At 36.9% G+C, this 26657-nt stretch overlaps 1 protein-coding gene across 1 annotated transcript in view; it reads left to right on the top strand.

Moving 5' to 3' along the window:
• ADGRL2 (adhesion G protein-coupled receptor L2) overlaps positions 1-26657 on the top strand; it is a 311598-nt gene that overhangs the window by 125191 nt on the left and 159750 nt on the right. Inside the window, exon 2 of the mRNA XM_064720284.1 lies at positions 11385-11426. The gene's annotated coding sequence lies outside the window, so the exon portion shown is untranslated. The remainder of the gene's footprint in view (positions 1-11384; positions 11427-26657) is intronic.

The following is a 26657-nucleotide window of genomic DNA, read 5'->3' as shown; positions in this document are numbered from 1 at the left end:
AATGGCTTGGTGAAATCTATGTTGTTTTCACAGTGAAGTTGCTAAACTGTGAATATTTTATCCAAGCTATTAAAGTAACTTTTTACTCTTACACATTAAGCATAGAATATTTAAATATAAGTGAGAGAGGGAACACTAGATATGATAATATCTGACAATGTGTTTCAAATTACCAGCAAAGCATGTGCATACATATATGAATACAGCTGTGGTTTCTCTTCAGCATTAGGTAATGTTCTTTTAATGAAAGAAAGGAGTGAAAGCTCCTGCTATTCTCTTCAAAGGAAGGGCATTTATATATTTTATATAGAACTCTTTATACTGCTGTGTTATGGTATGTAATATATTGGAACTTCTCAGCCTGTGATAGACCCCCAAAGGGTAGACATGTAGGTCTAAGAGATGAAAAAAATCAAAGACATGATCTCTTGACAGAATTATATAACCTTCTCACACTGCCTCTGAACCTCATTGAATTCTCGAGGTGACAGAAAGTTGGCAAGCAAAGTGGAAGCAGCTGCTGGTGATGGCATGGCTGAGATCTATGAATCTGTTCCGAGTGATCAATGGCTGAACGCTCAACAGCCAGAGCCATTGATCACCACCCTGACCCCAGCTCCTGCTAAGTCCAGCAGGTTGCTGGGGAGGCTTTCAGCAGCAGGGAGTGCAAAATGGAAAGCAGGACATGAACAGCAAAGGGAGGAGAAAGACAGAGGCACAGACCCTCCTCTTGAAAGCTATTCAGGAAATTGTAAAACTCAATCCTATGTGCACGGTACTTGATCACATAGAAGTTTTACTTAAGGTGCATGTCTGAATAAGTGCAAGAAATTCTGTTCCTACATAGTCTGGGAAGCCCACCTTCCACAGAATTTCAATAAATGCCAGAGGTTTAGTTTCTCCATGCAGCTTTGGCTGTCTCACCTATAATATACACACGAACCTTAGTTTTTACACCCTGATTTTTCAAATGTTGCATGTAATAAATAAAATACTGACATGCAGTATATGCCAAATTTTGCCAAAGAAAGCAACACTATAGAAAGGGTACAAGTGAGTTTTACTAAATGCATTTTACTCATACTCAAAAATACTTTAACAATTGAATTGTTTCACAAAAGGAACTAGTTCAACACAGTTGCATCATGAAAAATTACTTTGTAAGAATGGAAGAATAGATTTCCACATGCTTTAAGTCTCGTAGGATTTATCCAATTTTCTCAGTTCACTAATAAAAATATATTTTACAGCTTTTGACTGCAAAACTTGGAAAACTCAAATGGTCTGCAAAAGACCAGGCAGGGTTCCTTCTCTCATGCATCTTGCTATTACTAAAGATGCTCCCAGTTAAACATTAGCAGTTTTTCTGCTACCCTTCATTGGGATAATGTGATTTTATTATAGTACAGAATTTAAATGCACTGTGATTGCATAAATTTCATTGTTGATACAGTAAGTTATGCCAAAAGACAATTCACTTCACTCCATCATAAATGGGAATAAAACCACTTTTTCCACTAAAGTAATCATACATGAATGTGGATGTACACAAGGGGCCTGATCCAGAAGTAAAAGTCTCTCCCAATAACTAGAAATCTCGATTAAGTCCAAAGAGTAGATCTGTTGAGCAAAACCAGTACATTTTACATTGGTGCTTTTAAACATGGAAGTGCCCTATAAAGGCAGAAGTATTTGAGGCTATTGTTTAATTTAAGGTTAGATTTGTTTCACAGAGCTCTATTCTGAAGGAAAAATAGTTTCATATATACAAATTGTTTAGTTTCATATAGGAAAAACAATATGAATCTCAGCTACTTGCATTTAATATTCATGAAGTGGTGAAAGTGCTGACCAAGCCACTGTCTGTCCAGCCACCAGTCATGGCTAACCCAGGAGGTCCCAATGGACAAGAACTAGAAAGGAGAATCCAGGGAGCTGCAGGTCTGTCAGTCTGACCTCTCTGCTGGGGAAGGTGATGGAGCAGATTATGTTTAGTGCCATCAGACAGCAGGTGCAGGACAATCAGGGGATCAGGCCCAGCCAATGTGGGTTTATGAAAGGCAGGTCCTGCTGGACCAACCTGATCTCCTTCTATGACAGGGTAACCTGCTTAGTGGATGAGAGAAAGGCCACGAATGTTTTCTGCCTAAACTTTAGTATATCCTTGACAGTTTCCCACATTTTCCTGAACAAACTGCCTTCCCATGGTGTGGATGGATTAAAAACTGGTTGGATGGTTGGGCCTAGAGAGTGCTGGTGGACAGAGCTACACCCATGTGGTGGCTGGTCACTAGTGGCACATCCCATGGCTCAGTACTGGGGACAGTTCTGTTTATTATCTTTACTGATGATCTGAACTAGAGGATTGAGGGCACCGTCAGGCAGTTTGCAGACACCACAAAGTTGTGTGGGTGTCCATCTGCGGGAGGGCAGGAAGGCCCTGCAGAGGGATCTGGATGGGCTGGCTGGATGGGCTGAGGCTGATGGTGTGAGGTTCAACAAGGATCAGTGCTGGTCCTGCATTTGGGTCACAACAACCCCAGTGCAGCACAACAGCCTTGGGACAGTGTCTGGAAAGCTGCCCAGTGGAGAAGGACCTGGGGACCCTGTTTGGCGGCAGCTGAACATGAACATGAGCCAGCTGTGCCCAGGTGGCCAAGAGGCCAAGGGCCTCCAGGCCTGTGCCAGCAGTGGTGGGGCCAGCAGGAGCAGGGCAGGGATTGTCCCCCTGTGCCAGCAGTGGTGGGGCCAGCAGGAGCAGGGCAGGGATTGTCCCCCTGTGTCAGCAATGGTGGGGCCAGCAGGAGCAGGGCAGGGATTGTCCCCCTGTGTCAGCAATGGTGGGGCCAGCAGGAGCAGGGCAGGGATTGTCCCCCTGTGCCAGCAGTGGTGGGGCCAGTAGGAGCAGGGCAGGGATTGTCCCCGTGTGCCAGCAATGGTGGGGCCAGCAGGAGCAGGCAGGGATTGTCCCCCTGTGCCAGCAATGGTGGGGCCACACCCCGAGGGCTGTGTCCTGGTTCTAGGCCCTCAGTTCAGGAAAGACATTGAGGGGCTGCAGTGAGCCCAGAGAAGGGCAATGGAGTTAGAAGAGAGAAGTGACGGAGGGAAATAGAGGTGTTGAGCCTGGAGAAAAGGAGTCTTGGGGAAGACCTGACCATGGTACGGTTACCTGACATGTGGTTGTACATGTGTGTGAGTCAGTGTGTTCTGACAAGTACCAAGCAATAGGACAAGAGGAAGTGGCCTCCAATGGCACCAGGGGAGGTATAGAGTGGATATATTTCTTCACTGAAAGGGTGGTCAGGCATTGGAACAGACTTGCCAGGGAAGTGGCTGAATCACCATCCCTGGAGGTAGTTAAAAAGCCTGTAGATGTGGTACTCAGGAACATGGTTTAGTGGTGGACTTGGCAGCATGAGGAGAATGATTTGATTCAATGATCTTGAGAGTCCTTTCCAGTATAAACATTATATGATTCTATAATACCAATTAGATTATAAGACTGCACATGGAGTCAAAATCCTCAAAGCAGAAAAGATTAATTCATATTTTCACCAGGAGAAAGCCACATCCTATTTGTTGTGTTATTCTGGTGCATAAGTTGATACTTTTTTTTCTATTTTCACATATTTCCTTTCATTATATAGCACTTGTACTATAAATATAGCTGTTATTAAGATATAGTTTCCAAGTACGAAGAATCAGAGGAAGACATGCTTTCTTTTGTCCTGGTGGAAATGGGGAGCGCTTCCAGTGGTACCATTGGGATTACAGTATTGTAAAAACGAGACAGAATTACATTCCTAATCTTCCTTCCTGCCATGGCATAATATCCTTGTCTCCATGTCCAAATGCTCTTTCATTTTTGAGCACTTCTAAGTCAGCAAAGATGCATTGTTGTGGTGATAACTGTTGGATAACACTCATGAAAATAACTAAATTAACTGGTTGGAGTGCAGTTCCTTATTTCATTATGTGCGTGCCTGTGATACTGAGCCATGTCGTTTCTCTTTCTCAGCACATAACACGTAATAATTTGCACAGCAAATTTTTTCACTGTGAGATACCTTGTTTTAAGGTTTGAATGAAGGGTAGTAATAAACCTAGCAATTTTACTCACAAAGATAAATAATTATTCAGTTTGATCACCTTTATCTCTAATGAGTGCACCCATTTGCACCTGGATAAAATGTGCTTTTCAAATCCAAATTTAGTATACATTTAACACATGCCACTACCACTGTAGTTGTTTATGATTCTGTTTTTAATCTCAGTGTGCAGAATTTTGGCCATGTCAGTTCTGCACATCTCAGGTGTCCTTTATAGGGTCTCATTGCATCTGCCAGTCCCAAAAAAACCCTCTCTTGCACTTAGCTTTATAAATACTCTATCAGAATAGATTTTTTTACAAAGGTTCTCAAAGCTGATCTCACATACTCCACTGATTGCAGATTTTATGAGATGTGCTTGTCAGCAAACCTACCTGCTATCACATTTCTGGCCTGGGTAGATATCTCTCTCCTTCTGGACTCTTCTGTTATGTATTCCCTCCATCCCTCTGCATTCAGTCCTGTAGCTTAATGACTTTTACAGAAATTCTCTTAATTTTTATCTTAGAGGCTGAAAAAATACTCATGTCATTTTGCTTGAAATTCATAGCACCTATATGTTTTGGATTTTTTTTTTTTAATTACATTTCTTGCAGTGGAAATGGGAGCACAGTCAGTTGGCCCAGAGGAACTCCAAGACACCCACAGCTGGATAAATTCTTGCTGTTCACTTCTGTCTTGCCTGTAGGCATTTTTTAACAGTTTTCAGTTCATGTGCACTTTTACCTCTTGTTTAATTTTAATTTGTCTTACAACATAATAATACCTTTAGGGAGTATTAATGTTACAGTAAGAGCATACATAAATTCTGTGTATACATGTACATATTTTGTGTGTGTGCATAACATACACAAAAACTGGGCAGTGCCTCCCCTGTAGTAGTTCTACTCTCTAGCTTGGTTAAACTTAAAAAAAAATAATATGGTCACTTGCATAAACATTTATTAGGCTTTACAGAAGGGGTGTTTAAACTCAAGTAGAGTTGGAACTAAGTGACTAGAGAAGTGAGCAGAAAATGCTGCAAGCAATATACCAAGCAAGGAGTCTTTACCCCAAGGAGAGGAAGGAGAATTTGTTGAGCACCTGGAAGTGGGAATTAAAAAAATAAAAGTCTTCAGAGTTTTACTCAGCTTTTCAATTTTCCTGTCATCCTACCCTGTCTCTCTGTCACACAAATTCCTCCCTCTTTGGCACCCATATGAGAAATGGACCTGCAGCAGCTGCAGGTGCCACACTCCACGTCCTCTTCTTGAAGACAAGATTTTCAGGCTGCAAAAAGCCAGGGTCAAGAAAACAGGCACTTCTCCTAAGGAAATGTTTGATTTGGATGCTCTGTGATGAATACCTGGATCACAGCAGCTCTTGGAGAAGTGGGAGGGACAACTGCTGGGCAGTGGGAGGATGCCAGGAGCTGTGCTTGTGCTGCAGGGAAGCAGGAGAGTTTTTAAGTTATGAAGAATGTAGTTTATTATACTCAGAATGAGGGAAGGGGTGGGGTTGACAGACTGAAGAAAAATCTCCTTAGAGGGGGAATCAAAGGGGGGAAGGAAACAAACTATTACTGAAAAATAGAGGCAACCCACAGCAAAAATTTGTAAACTGCTGATAAGAAACCTAGTGAGAACTGTGTATCCCCTACAGAACTGTGTGATGTGCCTTCGTTTAGAGATTACATTGCATCGAACTCTACTGTACCCTGTGGAAATCTCATCCTCACCCAAAACTGATTTGAAAGTGTTTTACTTTTGATTGTTTCACATAAACACAAACAGGTAAAGAGCTTAATAAAGTTTAAAGTACTTTAGCAAGTCTGCTTTTTGTATAGGTATCTTTTCCTCAGTGAGCATATTTGCATGTGAATCCCTCTCTTTTTTGTACACTTTTGTTATTTAATGTTACTGCTACTGTTCATTTTCTTATCTCATTGCCATTTCCAGTAAATTGTTCTTATCTCAGCACGTGATCTTTGCCTCTTGTGCCTCCATTTGGAGAGGGGAGGGGAAGGCTAAGGTGGATTTATTGAGAGCACCAAATTGGAGACCACCATTTCTAAACCTCGACAATCTTTTACATATTTTCCTGTTTATAAAGTATTCAAACAAGGAATTTATTGTTTGGCCTATATTTCCATTTTTATTACATAGATAATTTCAGAAAAAAAGTACTATTATTATAAAGACTATGTAACAGATTCTCAGCTGGTGCAAATCAGCATAGCTCTTCCAAAGTTACATGAATCAACACTCAAGTGGAAGAAATTATAATACAAACATTTTGTACTCTTTACTTATTCACAGATATTGAAACTTTTAGGTTTAAAATTTTGGGCTTTAAAACAATTTTTCTTTTCCAATACAATTTCAAAAACTGAACTTTAAAAGATCTTTGCATCCCCTATGGTACAGTGTTGTTTGTTATATATTGTGTATAGTTGTATATAAAGCTCATATTAGATATACAAAGTTGCAAGGGTTACTTATTTTAAACTACTGAGAGCAGTCCTGTAATCTGAAATAGTTTTTATTTTATATTATATTAATTTATTTATATATAATCTGAAATAAATTTTATTTATAAGGTTAGACTTATTAATTTCAAAGACAGACTATATGAATGTACATCTCTAGAAGTACTGCTGTGAAAAAACATTGTAGATTCTGTAACTTTTAGCTTTTTCATCAGAATACTGAAAAAATAACAATTTCACTGGTTGATTGTGAGACAGTGCTATCATATGACATAGGCCCACAAAGGTTAGGCTTTGGTACTGGAGCTGGAAAAGTCTCCCCAGATCCATAAGAAACATCCCATATAACATGAGCTTCCTTGTAATTTATGAGCAGATCTTTGTCATGTATGGAAAGCACAGTGTGCACAGGTTTTCCTCTATTTTCCTAATGAATTGACACTTTATAGTTTTTGGTATCTTGAGCTATGAAGCCTCTAGAAAATCTGCTATGGCTCACATGGAGATATAAGTGTAGAAAGAGACTTCATGTTGCATGGTCAGGGAGGTTGATCAGATTTGTTATCATTGACAAGATGTGGAGTGGTTCTGACTCTGACTCTGTTATACCTCTCTGGAACAAAATGATCCAAGACAACTCTGTACTTACCCAGGTTTTCCAAAATCTTTAGGACAGCAGTAATCTGAGACCTTATTTAAAAGTGGACTGTGATAGTTGATTACATGCAAACAGATGAACAGCTATGAAAAATACATCTAGAACAAGAAGCAGTATAGAATGTTTTCTTTAATGCAAAAAAGCAAAATTGAGTGTCTAAAGACAATCTTCAGAATATGTGGAATTATGCTTTAATGCTTTATGCCTATCTCACTTTCCTAAATGTTTGACTATAATCCAAACAAATTAAATCCTTCTAATGCACTTCTGTGTTTTTCACCATAGACACTAAGGCAGCATTAGGAACTTATCTCTGTTTGCCCTTTACCTTAATGGTGACATGTTAGCAAACCAGACAATATTCTATGTCAGAAATATCAAGATTTCCCATAACCTGAATTTAGTAATCCCCATGTACTCTTAGCTTCCTGACTCTTTTTACTGTCTGCATTTCAATAAGGAGTCCCTACTATCTGCTCATCACTTCTAATTACTTTTATTTTAGCCCATGTTCCTGGTTCCTGGGCCAAGAACTTTAAAGAACTATGATGTACTCTGACGAAGCATTTAATCAGGGCTGAGTAATCCAGCAAAAAGCTTTTCAGGGCAGGGTGGAATATGGGAGGAACCATATTGTCTGCCCAATTATTATGTTTCCTTTTGTCAGCCCTGAAAGAGTTCCTGCAGGGACCAGAAGACCTGCCCTTTGCTTGATGGGAAGAATTCCCCAGTGAGTAGAAGCCTTGGGAAAAGGGAATGGTGGCAGAAGACAACATAATATCAAGTGAAGTAGGGAAGAAACAGTGGCAGGGAATCACACACACTTTTCAACTCCTAAAGCTTTGGTCATAGGAGTGCAAAACTCTCTAGAAATACTTGTGGCTATGGGTGAGGGGTAGAGGAAACCTAAAGCATTAATTCCTAAGAGGTGTTATCAGATGCATCAGGGTTTGGCTGTAAATTTGACTACATTGCTGTGGTGCACAGAGAAATGAGTGAGGAAATATCTGATTAAAGTGTACATTGCTGCTCAGGCAACTGAATGTTGCCATAGCAATTGAGATGAAATGTGCAAAGAAGTGAGATAATTAAATCTAACCCCTTTAGTAGTTTTGATAGTCAATGCACTGCCAATAGGAAAAGTTATCTACAGCATTAAAGATAAAACATACTCCTTGTGGAAGTTCTCCTTGCTGGTATTTTGTTGCTCTCTTTTTAAATACTTTGCTCCAGGTACCTAATTTGAATGTTCTCTTTAATAATCAAATACAGTTTTGACCTTGGTCAAAAGCCTAGGACTTTTGCTGACTTACTGTACTATGGGAAGCGTGTACACAGAATATCCAGAAAGTTTTATTCACCCTTCCTCTGCATGCAGTACAGGCAGGCCCAGGCTGGCACCTCAGAGCTTACAGTTCAATAATATCTAGAACGTGCTGCCCTCTTCAGGAGCCCGTGATCAGAAATGGGCAGTTTTGTTTCATGCTCCAGAAACTGCGCTGAACAAACAGGAACTACAGGGCTGAAGTTGTTTTTTATTTTTTGACATTTGTAGTGCCAGTGCCAGAGGCACTGAAGACAGTTATAACCTAAATAGACAAATCTGATTTTTTAGAAAGGGGATCAAAGATTTGTTAGTATTTCTTTAAATTTGAGAGCTGGGTGATCATACACTTAGCCAGACAGTTACTTATTTCAGCCAGTGAAAACAAAATCCAGGAGAAGCCTTGACTCACTTCTTCTAAACTAGTAATTCAAGCAGCAAATAACCTGCTAATCAAAATTATTTGTGTCCAAAGAGTTTGAACACTAGCCATCACACTAAACTTACTTACTTTCATGTGCTCTGATCATCTGGAACCATCTAAGTGCTTAAACTATGATTTAGTAGAACATTAAACCATATACTTAACTCTAAGCACAAACATTGCTGCAATGCCTTCAGGAGGACACTCGTGTGAAAGTATTGAACAACTCATGTGTCAGCCTGGTGGATTGCATACCTGGCTGATAGGTGGGGACAGGCCCACAATTTTCAGTTCATATCTTACAACACTGTAAGTTACATTCTAGAATCTTAATAATTAAGCAGGTAAGAACTAGAGACAAAATCTTTTGTGAATTATAATTCCTTTTGAAGTCAATGAGAGCTTTTGTTCATTTATGATGTAGTGACATTTTATTGGTATACAAATAGTTTTGGAAAAAGAAAATCACAGCTTTGTGGCAAGGTGACTCAAAAGCTGTGTGGAGGAAAGGGAGCTATTACTTTGGTGAAATGAATCGATTTTTTTTTTGTGAGAGTCCCAAACAGGCAGTTGATAAATGTATACCTCACTCAAACAGCATGTTTGCAAACTCAGAGGGCTGAGGAGCAGAGATCTCTGGGAAGCACACAGAAACCAGTGCTTTGTGGGAGCTTGGCTCCACTGAAACAGATGTTCAAAGGATTTATTTTGAGCTTACGTGAAATATTGTTTGTTTGGCTGAAAGGAATCCTGTTTTCCTGTGTTTTATAAAGGAAGCAAAAGAAATATCCTATGCTACATCTGAGTGAGGCACTTTGAAGGAGGTGTAGCCCATGTAGAAAGCCCAAAAGGAGCTTTAAGCCACCTCTGTGGATGCTGAGATTCAGGGCTGCTACAGGCCAGTGAATCCTCATGTGAGCTAGAGCAGCCCTCAGGGACTGCTCTAATTTACACAAGCTTAGCCAGGCTCCTGTTTCTTGTGCTGCATGCAATCTACATTAGGTCTGAATTTCTGCAGCACTGCACACCCTGGAATCTCCCTTTTTGCCCAAGGTAAACTCCTTGAACGGAAATAACTTTTTTTCTGTACTGGGGAATTCTTCTCTATCTGGAGTCTCCCTTTCCTTTAAATACCTGCAGTTCATCCAGTGGTACATGTGCTCATGGTGAAAACCTGGAATTGATCTATCATTTATCTGAGTTTTTACTTTTCTTCTTTAAAGATAATTGTCCTACTTAGACCTCAACATTTCTTTTTGTAAGTGGCTTGTGACTGCATCTCTTCGTCCTAGTAACATTTTCTCAACATAATATTTAATTAAATTCCTTAATTCTCTCCCTTGCATGTTTACTTAAAGATTTAATTTTCTCAAACAGTGAAAACAATTAAGAATAATAAGTGGGTTTTAAGTGTTCTTCCTTTTTTGGCACAAACCTGTTTTACCTCAGAAAACTATATATGTGGCAGATTCTGTACCTAGGTCTGGCCATTTCAGCAGGAGTAAAGCTGTATTCTGTGTGAGAAATGATCACAGAATTTAGCCTATTATCCTGTCAACTTTTTATTCTCAAAGGGCACAATTGGTACATATAGCACATGAAATCACAGAGAAGCTCTGTGTAGGTACTGAGGGAAAGTGATCACTCCCTCTCTGTTCAGCCTTTGGTACAGGGAATGGTAGCAGTGATTAATTTCTTTCTAAAGAAAACAGAATGGCCATGATGTCAGGTGTGAAACAGGCTGAAAGGGAGGATAGGAAAGAAGGAAGTGAGGAGAGTTAAGCAGTATCCATGCTTTCATTTTCACACCATGGTTAGAGCATGCTGATGAGGTGTGGGTTGTACTCAGTACTCCCTCAGGACCAATCTGACCATTGCAAACTTAGAACTTGTGAGCAATATTATTCTGAAGCAAAATGTAAAGGTTGATTAATTGTTTTAATAGTAATTAAATTTTTTCAATAACTAATTCAAATTTCTCAGTGAGTTAGGAAGAAAGCCTTTAACGTGTCATTGATAACTGTCTCTTCTGATCATAACCCTTTATGTTCCTCATGTTTTCTCCCACTCCATAGCAGAGTGACAGCAAGTCCATGGTTTTGTTTTTAAAAATCCAGTCACAAGTTGGATGCCAAGATCCTATGTCTGTATTTTGTGAACACTATGCATATAAATTCCAACTGGCATGCAGTTCTAAATACAGATATGCACAATAACTTGTGCTTTTTTAAATCCAGTACCTGCTAAGTACATATAATACATATTTGGAACTGCATTAAAGTATTGGTCTATGATTTGAACATGTATTTTCATTTTTTGTTTTGATGCTGATGCACTGTTTGGCAGTTAGAATCCCTGCAGATTAGAATATAATAACTAATAACACTTTCTTTGCTTTCTAGGGTCTTTATGGCAGAATGATGAATTCCATCTTTTCCGGAATGGTAAGCAAAAAGCTTTTTCTGTTTCTGATAACACAGAACAGAAGGTAAATTCTTGTAAGAAAGGGTTGCCAAATTGCTTGAGAAATAACTGTACTGTACAATTTCATAATTATATGGCTTATACAGCTGAAAATATTTGAATATTCAAATCCTGTAAGCTACCTAGAAAAGATTTGCAGAACATTATACCAATTACTTAAAAGAAAATATGTGAGGATTTACATCCTTGTTAGAAATGTTGATGACCACAGAATGCCCAACTGTTCATTTTTAAGAGCAACTACTTGTAATGTATAAATTCCCTTAAATATAACTATCTCTCTTCTTTAGGCTGAAAATGCATGGCTTTCATAGTGTGTTGCTATTTGAACTGTATAAAATTGATCTTTATTTATGTTTCACTAGAGCTTTGCTGTATGTGTGAATTTAAAAATGTGTAGCTTACAAACACAGGCATCACTTCTGCATGCTATCATGTTGTTTTAAAAAGATGGTTTCATCTTTTTTTTTTAATGTCTGAAAAAGGTAGCATTTATTTTGCCCCTTGATCATAACATCTTTACAATCAAATAATAAAAAAAAATCCATTATACTATATGTGTAAAGGTCATCCTAAAATAACACTTCTGAACAAACTACTGAATCCTATGAGTACATTGCTGAGGAGAAATGTTTTCCAGCAGGTCTTGGGCATTCACTTTACAAAAAATATCCTTTCCCACTACATAAAAATGCAGTATGAAATCAACATAAAACCATCATGAAGTGAAACTACTGTGGAAACTAAAGTGGAAAGAAATGTTACTTGAAAAATATCTCAGGGAAGCACAAGTTCTGACTTAAAAAGTGCTTCTTAATGTTACACTTGAAAGATCTTCCATCTTCCGTCCCAAAAAGAACTCAAAACTCCATAAAAAAAAAGTAGATTATTCACAAAATCTAATGCATCAGAGTTTAAAACAATGGTTCGAAATATGTGGAACAGATTTTTTGCTGTATCTGATAGGAGCAGTATTGAAATATGTTCAAAAAAACCAAAAGCAAATTACAAGTTTTATGATGACATTTGAGAATTGTTTCTGATCAACGGGGAGGGTTAGTTGTTCTTTGAAACTTTTTTCTAGGAAAGTAAAACCTGCAGGTGAAGCTGTTTTGGTGCTTGGTGTTGATCTGTAGCTCTACCCCTCGGATAATAGCAATGAGGTTTGCTTTGGCAAGGCCTGAAATGCACTTTTACCTGCCTGCTCAGAGGGAAAGAATGGGGTATTTCAGAACTATCATGCCTGCAGATCCTTCAGGGGCATATCTGTGATTAAAGAAAGGGAAAAGTCATGTTAAACCAGGGGTGGGGGGGGACATAAAAAAGAAAAATAAAAGAACAGTCCAAACAGGCATGAGAACTACACTTAACCTCTTTCATCCACAAACATAAAAATGTTCAAGAAGAACTCAAGAGTCATTTTTTAATCTAAGAGATTAACTGTGTGACAGTTAAGTATGTTTGGGATTAAACCATCAAAGGGCCTGCCTCTTCTGTGTCTATTTGCCTATTAGCAGTGGGCCCTTGGCACAAGGATTGTATGAAGGTTGCAGCCACAGACAGACACTTGTACTGCATACACCCTTCTCTGCAATGTTCATTAGACAAAAATATTGTCAAAGGTAAGTGTTTACCAGCAGCTTTAGTTCTCCTTAAAACCATTTTAGCCTGAGGCTGATTTTGTGAAGAAGGCTTGGGGGAAGGGAAGAGAGGCACGGCATTTCATTTTTTCATGAAAACAAATGTATTCAGCCAGTATCCTGATCTGAGGTAATTTTTAACTCTAAATTTGCATGTTAAGTGAAATTATAATTATTTTTATTTTGAGGCTAAATGTGTGATTTAATCTATAAGTGAAGCAGATAGGACAAAAGCTTGGACTTTAAGGGTTACTTCAACAGAGACAGTAAAATCTTATTTTGAGTAGAATTAATTTTTATACATATAAACATGTATACCTCAATGAATTTTCTCTCTCTGCCTAGGAGTCCAGGGTTACTCTCTTGATTATGGATTTCCTTTATGTAAATATTATTTCAAATATAAATATATTTGAAAGTTCGGTATCTTCTGTTTAAGGAATGTGAAACTGAGCTTCGTCACATTACTTCCTTTTAACATGGCAAAGCTTTCTCTAATCTCAAAACCAAGATAAATATCACAGGATAAAATAAATTGTTGAATATATAATTAATATCGCTTTAAGAAAATATTCTTACCTTCTCATTTCTAACTCTACCTCTGCTTAATGTATGAAGATTAAATGCACATTACTATGAGCAGTCATAACATCTAGATTTTAATCTAAAAATGGACTTTTTTTCTGTATATGTTAATAAATGATCTGTTGCCTCAAATTATTTCTAAATATGTGCCATTTTGTGGTAGCATTCCATCAAATATATAAACATTTTCTCATAAATTTTTAATTCCACAAGTTTTAATATATGGAAAGTCACGTCAGATTAACTGAGAACATAAAAGACCCACTAACACACACGGAAGACAGCTGCAGCTAAAAACAGAAGGAGACAAAAAAATAGTTCTCACTTTCTTCTCAATTAAAACTCTGCAATTATTCTTCGAGATTATAGATCTCTATTGGGATTCTGGTTATACAGAACTTTTTGGTTCATTTCACAGGAATAATATTCATCTTAATTAGCAAAAACAATTGATGGGCTTTTCTCTTTTTTCAAGAGGGAGTTCACTTGGTGTACTGATTACGAGTAGTAGATTATCTTGATAAATTAAAAGTTCCTGTCTTTCTGAACAGCAGCTGAATATGTTAGCTGTCTTCAGCCTTGTAGCTTCTTTGTTAGACATCACCTTGTTGAGACAGAATGACTTACTTGGTAAGTGGTTGACCCGATTTTTTGTCTGGCACCCTAACATTGCTGGGCATTGTGCCAAGATGGATTCTGTAGCTATTTATGACGGCATTCAAGGTTCTACTATGCAAATCACAACTATTAGCCAAAAAAGCAGAGCAGATTTGATTCTAAATATTTCCATAGCTCACAAGGTCAAAGCATTTGTTTTCACAATTTTAAAATGTAGTTGTGTAAGTAATGATCAGTAATGTTTAAAGAGATTGTCACCTTTAACATTTTATTTAGACTGATTCAGGCAGTACATAAACATTTTTCCTCATGTGCTACAAAATACTTGTATGGAGCACAGGAAGAAGAGAGAGGAGCTGAAGTGAAAAAAAGTTTCTTATTTTATCTGTGTGTGACCAGTTTAGCCGCACCACACAGAATTACAGTTAAGAAAAGTAGAAGGAAGATGAACTGTGAAAAAACATCTTTGGAGACTGCAGCCTTCCTCCATGGTCATCCTGGTGCAGCTGCCTGAGGGAATGGCACAGAAGGGCAAGGACCAGGAGCCTGCCCTGCCCACAGTGTGGGCACACCCACATTGCCTGCACCTCCTTGCTGGGCCTGAAATCAGGCCTGAATCCCACACCAGGCCCTAGGCAAGCTGTATTCACCATGAATTCAGGTCTTTTGCCAGACCTGATTTCATCCAGCATCTCTCTGGTGGATTGTGCTTGCAGGCAGGTTCAGGGCACCGTGGCCCCATAGAGTTGCTCTTGCAGCACTCAGTGAAATGGTGGTGCTGGGTGCTGGACTTCAGCTTGGAGATTTCTGTGGGGTTTGGTGTCCTCCCCCCATTCCCATGACATTCAACCCCCACTGAGACTGAAAGGTAAAAGTTGTGTAATTTTAAAAGGAGGTAGTGCTACAGCAGCTATTTGGGATAGGTTTGCCATTTGCTCTGTGTACTCTCCAGTGTCCATTCTGATTTGCATCCTTTGGTAGGCATTGCTATCATCCTGCAGAGAAGCTCTTGTTTTGTCTCAGTTCTACAAAGTAATAGTGAAAACATATTTACAAAACTAGCACTGGTATATGTTATGTAGTAAGAACTGTGTCTACAGAAAATTGAAATGTGATTTAAACACATATAAAAATGATTACTCGTAAGCAGAAATTGAAAAGAGGTTATGTGCACAAGTTGTTACAAGATGGATTTTAAAAAGACATATATCTCTACCATATTCTAATTTCCTGACAAACCTAACAAAAGCATTAATAAACCTTACACATGTATCAACAAACTTACCTATTAAAAATACTCAATTACAAAATAATAATTCCATTCATCCAACACCTAAAGATTCCTCAGCAATATAATACAAACAGGCAATAGGTAATAAATAATATAGAATATAGAGGCATGGGCATAATGACAATATAGACTATATATAGTAGTCAATATAGTAAATTGAGATATTTCCTTTTAAAGAAAAGAGAAGCAGATTTAAAACCAGGCAGAGTCTGTTTTCTAGCAGGGGTTTGGGCATCCATTGGATTAGGTCCTCAGACAGAATCTGAGGTGGGAGCACATGTGCCTTCATCAGACAAGCATCCATCACATAACACCAAGGGTGGATAAAGGCTGCTTAATTTATTGATGGTAATATAAAATAATTAATAAGGCTGAACCACTGGTTCAGAGTATTTCTTTGACCAAAATAAAGGGTTAACACAAAAAACCTAAACCAGTTAATTGTTTTACCAGTTTGCCCTATCAGTCAGCAGTTTTCTTTATAGTTGTAAAACAAAAAGCATTTTTAAAATATTCTATTGAAAAAGAATATGAGTGTGAGTTACCAGTGGCTGAGCATAGTTTTCATTTGTGCAATGCTTTTTATTCATCACCCGAGTTCTGTGGGTTGTGGTGAAGTAATGTTTTCCAGCAGAAGGGAAAGAATTACAGGAGAAATGTGAATCAGTGCAGAATAAGGCCAATTAAGATAAAGTAATTGGTCAAAGTCTGATTTCTTTGTTTTACTTACCATCCACTCAGAGCAGGGCTCATTGATCTTTCTGAGGTTACTTCCTTTACAAACTGCAGGACTGAGAGTGTAAGGCTTCCCTGAATCATCTGTAATAGTATAACCCCATAATTCCAACAAGGTGTGAAAAAGGCTTCCCACAAAGTAGGGAAGATATTTTAAAGTGGGACAAAAAATGTAGGTTGAATTGAGAATATGGAGATTTCCCATCAAATTCATAGGATTTGTACAAAGAAGTAGAATTTGATCCTCATTAATACAATACAAAGCCTTGGAATTTATTCATTGCTAAACTTCTGTGCTTTAGCCAATTCTTTTTTAAAGAGTCCCTTTTCCAGTGGGAGTCACAGAGCCCTGTGTTAAGGTAAACATTAGCAACTCTGTCCACAGGCAAACCTAAATAATACTCAAGAAACTAAATCCAAGACATTAGTGATAAAAATACTTAGCGTGTATTTGTTTCCTAGGAGCCTACATGGAAATTGAATTCCGCTGAGCTGCACTCACACAGAACAGAATTCAATTAAAAAAAAATCCACCTGAATTCCATGCTGTGAAAAGCCCTTGCAAATTTATTTTAGGGACTTCGGGTGTGGAGCCTGGACACAGTTTTATTTTATTTTTTAATGGAATCAGCCTTAATGTCTAAGGTTATTCTTTACTTGCCTCTGCTGAACAGTTTTCACATATAAGCCAATGGAGGACAGCTCGTTATTAAAGAAGTCAGCAGGTGTCCTGTGCTCTGAAACATATTAAATAAAGAACTCAACGGGATCATGTTGACTGTGAGCTCCACAAAGAAATTAAATAATGAAGACAGCAGCTTTTCAATGAAGCCAGGTTTTCATAAGTATAAAAGTCTTGTCACAAGGTTGAAGGTTCTCCTATATGTTTTTACTGGAATTTCTATTCTGGAATTTTCTGAAAATGGGCAGTCTATAGATTTGAGACACTAAAACTTCCTGACCAGAACCTTGTGTAATAGAGAGATATCAGAGTGGCAGGAACTGAATAGTCCAAATCTGCTCTTCTCTTCATACTTCCATTGTTCAACAAAAAAGCCATTGCAAAATGGCCTTGTCATTATTCTCAAGTTTGTTGAAGTGTCTTACCCATGTCAATATTAATATGAAACACTCCTGCAAAATACAAAAAAATAAACCAAAACAGGAAAGGGTCCATTATATTTTTAGTTAATATTTTTTCAATGTATGAAGTCTTCCAGCCACAGAAACATTTAAAATACAATCCGCTTTTCAATTTAAATATCTTTTTGGATAAGATAACTTTAAACTTTATTAGAAAGTTTAAGAACTAATATAAACACAATTTTGAACTTCCTATTTATTCTGAGTTGTTGAGTAATTGCACCAGACAACTGTTTTTAGAGTGGTCTTTAATATAAGGATTTATTGGGTGTTAATGTATTAAAAATTTTGTCATGCAGTAATTGTTTGAAGAAAATTGACAATTAAGAAACCTAACTAAGTTTCTTTTTGAAGAAAAATTAAACTTAATTTAATTCTCTTTGGAAAAATAAAAGTTGACTTCAATAGAAGTAGGTCTGGGCAACTCAGAGTTGATTGGAAAATAAATTATCCTAAGTGCATCCAGACTCACCGAGCATCTTTAAGAAACAGAGTGTTCATAATGAACCCAAGTCTTCTGACAGCTTAATATGACTTTAAAATAACTAATATGGAAAAATATTGCAAAACCTTTGTTGACCAGGTGTTTTCCCTTTTTATCAATACAATATATTCCTGTAATGGCCATCCCATGCTCTGTCATTAAAATGTGAGTTTTCCTTTCAGGTGCTTTGTCTCAGACATATGGAATTCTCATCTGCAGTTTTTACCTCCAGCCTTCCAAGTTAATCACTCAGGGCTTCTTGAAGAACAGTTTGCTGAAAATGCAATTCCACAATCTGGGCCTCAGTGAGCTAGTATGAATTTATCAAAACAATTAAAAACTTCTCTAAAACTCCCCACTAATTTTAATACAAGATGACACATTTCCCTATATTTGTGATTTCTAAGTTAATGTTGTTGTTGGGAAAAGGTATTTTCAGGACTGTGGATATGGTCTTGGTTCAGCAGAGGTTTGCTGACCTAGACCCGTGTGTTTGCAGAAGAGGGGCCTCATCTTATGTTAAGTTATGGGTGAAAAGTACAAAGTTCTGATGGCCTGATGCCATTCATTCCTACCAATAATTTATTCCATACTCATTTTTTTCAGGAAGGAAACAAACAATTCTCCAATACTAATTCTCCCCTAGACACAAAGTTGAATTAATTAAAGTGTTTGCCAATCTCTTGTAGTCAGCCTGATGCCTCATGTGTGGGTAATTGTGTGTTTAACAGAAAAATTTCCCAGAAAGTTCAGAGGAAACCACATTTGTCCACTTATATGCACTTCAGCCTCAATGTATGATGAAAAAATATTTTCCCTACCATCTTTTTATTCCAGTTGCCATTGCCAGATCCCTCAGAAAAAAAAAAAATCCATAGTGATCCTTATGCTTCCTTAAATGAGATATGTGCACATGAGTCTGCCTGGGTCAGGAATTCTAGAGTTCCATGACAGCAAGCCAGGCCCAGTGAGGAGCCCCTGCAAGGGACCATGTGCTGGGGGCCAGGGGCACTGCTGGACCCCAAGGCTGAGCCTGGAGCAGCAGCCAGGCTGGCACTGGGCTCACAGTGCCTAATGCTGCAATCCCAGGTCTGACACAGAGCAGGGTGTGGGAACTTACCCTTGGAGATCCCTTGTGTGAGGCACAGATGGCAATCCCTAAGTGTGTTGGAAGAGTGAGTGACCAAATAAATTGAATTCGTTCAATCACTTTCAAGACATGTCATCCTTGTGTAGCATTTTGATCCCGTGCTTGAGTAAATGTATGATTAAATTTTTATTAAAAGGTAATGCTCCTGTTTTAATGATAGTTAATTATATATAATTAAAATGAAAGAATTAATAATATTAAACATTTCATCAGAGGTAAAGATAAATATAAATACATATATTGTAGTATGATTTAATATGAGTGTATAATATTGAGCCTATATTATCTTCAATGCAGTATGTAAAATAGAAAATGAAAAAAATAATACATGAAATAATATTATATTCCAGATACTATGTAAAATAAATGTCTGGTTTATTACTTCTACCTTCATAAAATCCATTTGATTTTTGGAGTGCAATATGCAAAGAATAGTTGAAGTAGTTTTAAATATTCTTATAAAAAGTCCCTATTAAATAGATGCATACACTTCCTTACTAGTCACCTTTTCCTGTGAAAAGTTAATTACAATGGTAAATGACCTACATTTTTGACCACAGAGTCATAGATTACAATGTGGAAATACCTCATTTCTAACTAACATTGAATCCATACATCTTTAGAAGCCCAGCTTCTGATTTTCAGAATCTTTGAAACAGACCTTAAATATTCATACACAGGGTGTTTTTCCTGCATTGCATATATCTGACAGATCTAATCTCATTTTGACTCCTTTAAAAACCTTCAGTGTATAGTGTCACAACAACACAACTTGGTCTCTACCCATAGATACACCTTGTTTTAAATAATAATATTCATTCCAGTTGTGACTTCTGGCATTAGATACAGTGAATCTGTAAAAAAAAATCTCAAGATGTAAAATGCCGTGAATACCTAGAAACTCTGTTCTGTAAAATGCTGTGCCTTAACACAGTGTAATAAGCTGAGAAATGTGTTTGCTTTTTAAATAATTCCTTTAAACGACATTGTTTTAAATCACAGAGATGTTTTGGATTCTGCAAGCTATAAGGAACTAGCATTTTTCTAAGAAGATCTTAAGGCCCTCAAGAATTTTAAGGATTTTTATAAACCTCAGTATGCATTTTTTAGCTAGATTTTGGCACTGTTTCATTGTAACTCCAGTACAACTCAATCGGTTTATTTTATAATTAAAAGCAAGGAAATAGTAACAAAAATACATAATGTATGGTACTCGTGTTTATAATAGAAACATCCATAAAGAAAGAAACATGTTCTAACTCTTCTCATTACCCCAAAGGGAATTGCATCTTTAATCACACAAAGCACAACAGCTTTCTAATTTTGTTTAAAGTGTTTCAGTACTTACAAAAACCAGATCAGGTTATTGTAAATCTAGAGCAAATTAGAATCATTGGCCTCTGCTCAGCTGTATTCAAGAATACTATGTAAATCATAAATTTAATGGCATACTGAGACACACATCTGTTTCTATTTTGTAGAAGTTAATAATCTAACTTCAGAGTATTTAAACATTACTTTCATTAACTGGAAAATTGTGAAAAATAGAGACTGCTGTTAAGTCATGTGTTGCAGCATAATGCTCAGGGAAATATAAAAACTGCAAGTCTATACAGTAAAGCCTAAGTTTCTAAGAGATGTGCCATTGTCTGTTTTGTGACCTTGCAGCTCCTCTGTTTACCAGGGAAAACTTACACAAACAGAGCTGCATTGCTGAGTGGAATCTGCACCTGCACATAGTATATTCCAGTTTGTATTTTTAGTAGCAAATGCCTTTCACAACAAGGAATAGTTGGTGCCTGAATTCCCTAAACTTATATAGATAATGACCTAATGGCTTTTCCTATACTTAGCGTTCTAAATCCAGGTAAATAACCGGCAGATCAATATACATATCGCAACTGATCTTATTTTTGACATTAAAACTGATAAAAATGCTGTACTGAATAAATCAATTCCCAGTACACAGTTATTTTTATAAAACTTACTTTTTGGTCTAGTGTGTACTCTTTCATATAAGTTGCTTCATAATAAAGTTCTTATTAAAGATTAATTAATATATTAATATCTTACGCTATATCACAAATGAGGCATCATGCACAATTTATTTAATTTTAAAAGAACCAATTGTGTGTGATTTGTTGGAGAGACACATCAGTATTTTCAACTTTTTTTGTTGTTGTAAAGACAATAGTTTTATGTATAAAAGTTATGTCACAAATGTAATTTCTAACAGATTTTTTTCTCTTCAAATAATCTCTTTATTAGAAGACACTCAATCTTTGGGAAGTCAGATGCCATTTATTTGCTGTTTCTCTTGTGCTAAAATTACCTGTGGTAGTAGATACTTTGCATTAGAGCTTAGGGTGCATAAAGCTGAATGGGATTTATGTAAATAACTGTATGAATATGTATCCCACCTTTTACCAGTGCTAATTTCAATGAACTGTATTTGAGAAGGAATTATATTAATATATACAACTGATAGGAAATTTGCACATTAATTTTACTGTCAACAAAAATTCTGATGAAAGCAAATTAAACTGACATAGCCATATAGAGAAGCAACAGGAAGAGAAAACCGAAAGGCAAAACATGGTGCAATGCAAATTTGTGGTTTATTCTTCAGTAATATTCAGTGCTTGCATATGCAAAAAATTCTGCCATTCCTGTGTAAATACATACAGGGTTATCACTTTGCTTTCCAACACTGTCATAAAAATTTAAGTGTCTTAATGATATATTAAAAGGTACTATGATTTTCCAGATATAATACAAAAAGATCATGTTTTGGTGCTGAGTAGTCAACAAACAGCAGCCTGTGTGCACAGTGAGGTGAAGAATAGCATCCTAAATAATTATTGAATACATTTTATTTTTCATAATTAGCAGTAGTGCTAAGCAGTCAATCGATGTTCCTCAAAACAGGAACATGGTACTAATGTCATTCTTAGACTGCAGTGTTTTTAGGAAGGCGTAGCCATACCTTCAATCAGATTCAAGTCTATTTGTCAAAAACATCGAGGTCTGTCAAAAGTAAATGATCATTTAATTAAAGAAAAAAAAGGTGGAATATCTTTGATCCCTATACTTAGCGATATTAATTCTCTGTGCTGCAGGTGTTTGTAATATATAACAAATCATTACCCAAGCAGAGGCTTTTACAGGCGGTTTCAGGGAAGGAAAATGACTGTTCTTTACGGCTGCCAGAGTTACACCTGGCAATGTAACACAAGCACAACAAAATGTGAACTAGAAGATGTAAGCCTGGGAACAAATCTGGGTCTCCCTCTGCATGCTCTGCTGGTGTCAGCTGAGATGGATTGCAAAGCAGTGCCGCTGTACGGAGCTGATGGCGAGGGGAGGGAGACTGAATTTGCTGCTGTGTCTGGGCTCTCTGACCAGTGATCCATGATGCATCTCTGGTATCTGCTCCAGAGGGAGCCAATCACATAACTTTCGCCATTTCAATGGCAATCAGTAACAAGAGGAAAAAATATAATCTTATAAAAAAAAATAAGGTACCAAATCCTTGTGTTAAACCACGCAACAAAATCAAAGCGAGTATATCCAATCAACTGAGGTTAAAGCACTTCCAGACTGGCATGAGGAACTGATGGGTAGATCCAGATAACTGTATATTAAGCACAACTAAAAACTGCCTTGATTAAAGCTACCAATAGAAAATTCTAAATTAAAAATTGAACATTTTCTCTAACAGAATAACATATATTGAGACATGGGGAAAACAGCAAAGGGGAGCTGAAATACGCAAGCTTGGAAGCAAATATGTCTCTCACGCCCCATCTTTTGGTAAGGGAAACTTGAAAGTTGCAATCATGAGGTGAGGAAGTCCCAGTGGGAGGTTCTTTTCTGTTCATGATTGATTGTGAGCACCCTGTCCTTTCCTGTTCATAACCTATTACCGTATCTCTCAACTTGATTATTATGACTGTGGACCAAGTTTTCATGTAGGCAATATATAGAATTTCTGCAACTTGACTCCTAAAGAGAAACATGGAAAGAATTTAAGCCATTAAGTTTAAAGACTACTCTGCTTAAATGCTGCCTACCTGGGGAAGATGTCTATGCTCAACAGGCACTTCCATGTTTTTTATATCAATTTTTCCTGCAGCTGTAATACTCATCAGGCCAAATACTGCTTCAGTCAAGATAAACCAGACTAAAGAGCTCTGCACTTACATTGTTGCTAAGGTTCTGCGTAAAACAAAGCTGAGCAGTTAAAGGTGACAGTCAAACTGACCCTCATGAATGCAGTTAGTCTGCTGCTAAACCTCGCAGCAGTCATCCCTTTCTTCTAAAGGTGAAGCTTTATTCTACACCTAGCATTTAGAGACTTGTCCAGTGTATGAAACAAGGTCAGTTCTCTCCTCTGCTTGAAGGGTTTCAAATGCACATTTCTCACCAGCTAAACAATTCTCTAACCCACAACCTGGCTGGAGATGGAAATATTCCCCACTTGTCCAGTTGAAGCCTTGCACCAGGCAGTAAATGATTCATGATTCACTGTACTAGAAAGTGAGAACACCAGAGGGAACCTGACTCTGTAGCTTAATGATTTGGGCAATCAACCAAAATGGGGAGACCTCAGTTCTGGTAGGTGGTCCAAGAATTTGATGTCTTTTTTCCCATAACTTCTCAAGAATGTAAACTTAACCTTACCCCTAATGTAGGCACCTAAATCTTTATGGGTTTGTAAAGCTGTTCACATCTCCTCAAATGAGAGGTCTGTTCCATCAAGAATATGGATTTTAACGGTGCAGATTAAGCGAGGTGTTTGGGTAAGAAGAGAAAAACCTTTGTGGATTCATATTTACCAATGCAATCATTTGCCCTTGAATTCTTTATCTTTTTTATGCATGACCTTTCATTTCATGATACAGAAGCAATAGAAGAGTGGCCAGAAACCTAGGTAATATGATACTTAAAAGCACTGTGTAATAAATATAAGGTGGAGATTGGAGTCCAGATGCAATTGGAATTTGATAAAGCAAATTATTGACATTCGTTTATATTGACCAGGAGGGTTGCAAAAGGTAAGGGGAGATGATGAGAATATGCTGAGACCACCACACATGCCAGTCTGAGTCATGGGGTACTTCTCTCACTGCACATAACCGAGACTGAGCAAAGTCATAGCAAATTGTACAATACAGTTGTGTAAGGGGGAAGAGGAGAAGGAGCTCCTTGCCTGTCAGGCAAAATTGTATTTATTTTAAATAGAAAAATCTATGTAATTTCTTAGTATTCTCTTGTGCTTCTGTCCTTAAAAAAACTAAAACAAAACATTTTTTTGCTGCCCAAATGCAGAAAATGTGCCTATACAGATATAGCAGTTGGAGAAAAGGGAACCTAGAATGTGCAGAGCTATTTGGAGAATTGGGATCTCATGACATATCTCCTTCCCCAAAAGCTCAGCACTGCAGTTCCTTTCCTGGTATGATCATTTAAGCTTCAGTGCTGAGCTTTTCATATGAAAACAGGGAATTGCATTCATTTTTTTTTTTAAAGTGTGTCCTGCTACATTACTCCTAACAGCTCAGTCTTGAAAACTCCTTGGCCTTTGTAAATGCCTGCAGCATTAAACTCTAAACTTTTCTCTACTAACATATATCCAAAATACCTGAATTCCAAAGGAATGTATTTCTTCAGTAACATTGAGCTTCACTGCTTCCCCAAATTTACCTCAGAGAGTGGAGAGGTAACTGAAAAATATGGCATTAAAAACTGCATCTAAATACACTGGCAAAAATCATATTGATCTCTTCTAATTTATTAATGTGAGACAAAAATTCCATTTCAGAATACAAGTTAATATGGCATACACATGCTTTTGTTTCATAGCTGCATTTTCTCTGAACAAGGTTGTTTCTAATATTACTTAATTAAACAAAATTAAATTAATTTCTAAAAAACAAGAGAAAACAGCTTTGTTGAATAAAATGATCTTCATTTTCTTGAAGTTATTTAAATTAAAAACATGCGCTCTACAGTTGGAAAAAAACCATCCATGGTTAAAATGTTTGAAGCCCATCAATCTCTTTAACCACACAGCTAATGTGTTCCTTCTGTTTTCTTTGAATGAAATCACCATGAGTGGTTAGATGTTGATTTAACATAAAGCAAGTGGAAATGGGTGTTTCCTTAGTCATGTGTAGAATTTATTTTTAAAAACAATTAGCAAGTGTTATGAATAAGTCAATGATTTTGTCATTTTTAAAATAATGATATAGATTATGAGTCATTAAAATTGATTACTGAAGTAAACTATGCAAAATGCAAATTCATATTACTTTTATTTGTTAGAAACAGCTGCAGAATTCTCTGATTTTATTGATGGGTTTCATTTTTTTTCCCCAAGTGACACTAAAATCAATTACTTAGTTTAAAAGACCGGTAATTGTCAAGATATATTTCCAAACTTTTAAGGCAATACATTGTATATTTCCTATTATGGGTTGCATCATTCACAGTTTATTTATATGAATTTGCCTGCAAAATTAATTGGGAACTTTCCTAAATAAAACAAGCAAAATTTTCTCTTTTCTGTTTAATGTTGAAATGGTAAAATCATTTAATGGTTTGTTACTTTTCCATGGGAAAAAAAGTGAAGTCTTTACATCATAGCAATTAAACTGTGTCTTTATACCAGTGCACCAATTTTAGCTGATAATAATGCGTACCTATATTTACTACCTCTTCTGTCAGTCTTTGCCAACATTACATCTAATTACAGGCTCATTGATACGTTATTCACAGGAGTACAGACAGATAAGAGGAAATGTCAGTCGCTAGTATTTAAAGTTCAGTCATAAAACTCCAGTAATAAAAAATAGGCTGCATAAAATCTGTGTAAACCATTACTCATGGGGGAACTGACACTTAAGGCAATACAAAATATTATTTATCAAGGTACTGAAACATTTTAAATTAACCTTTTTAAGAATAGGCAGATATAAAATGCAATTCTATGACCCAAAAAAAAAAAAAAGCAAAAAAAAGCTAAAGCAGCCTATAAGATCATATTACAGACATCATGATTTAGCCAATTTTTGCCACAAGTTAAATCATCCTTTTCAGATGTGTCTCTTTCAAGTACACAGATGACAGTTCAATCTTTTCCAGTTATTACTGTCCTACACGTGGTCCCTGGAAATGCTAATTGATGCACAATTCCTGTGATTATTTTAAAAATTGCTATAGATTTGCTTTTTACTTTTTCAAGGACATCATCCAGCAGATTAATGAAAGTAACAGGAGAGCAATACACACAAAATATACACCTTAACATGAAATATTACAAATTTAACATTAGTCAAAAAGTGGGGATAAAATATCACAAAATATTTGGATAAGAATATAACATTTCTTCTTGTGTTTTCAAGCTAGATATTTTGCACTGTTGCAAGATTTTAAGGAAAATCTACGTGCCTCTACTTGTCTGTATGGAATAAGATTAATATTTATAGGGATATGTTAAAAAGCAAATAGTAGGAAGTCATAATGGTGGAAAATTGATTTGTT

Source organism: Zonotrichia leucophrys, chromosome 8 (genome assembly GCF_028769735.1).
Source record: "Zonotrichia leucophrys gambelii isolate GWCS_2022_RI chromosome 8, RI_Zleu_2.0, whole genome shotgun sequence".
Lineage (NCBI taxonomy): Eukaryota > Metazoa > Chordata > Aves > Passeriformes > Passerellidae > Zonotrichia > Zonotrichia leucophrys.
This window is presented reverse-complemented; position numbering and strand designations above follow the sequence as displayed.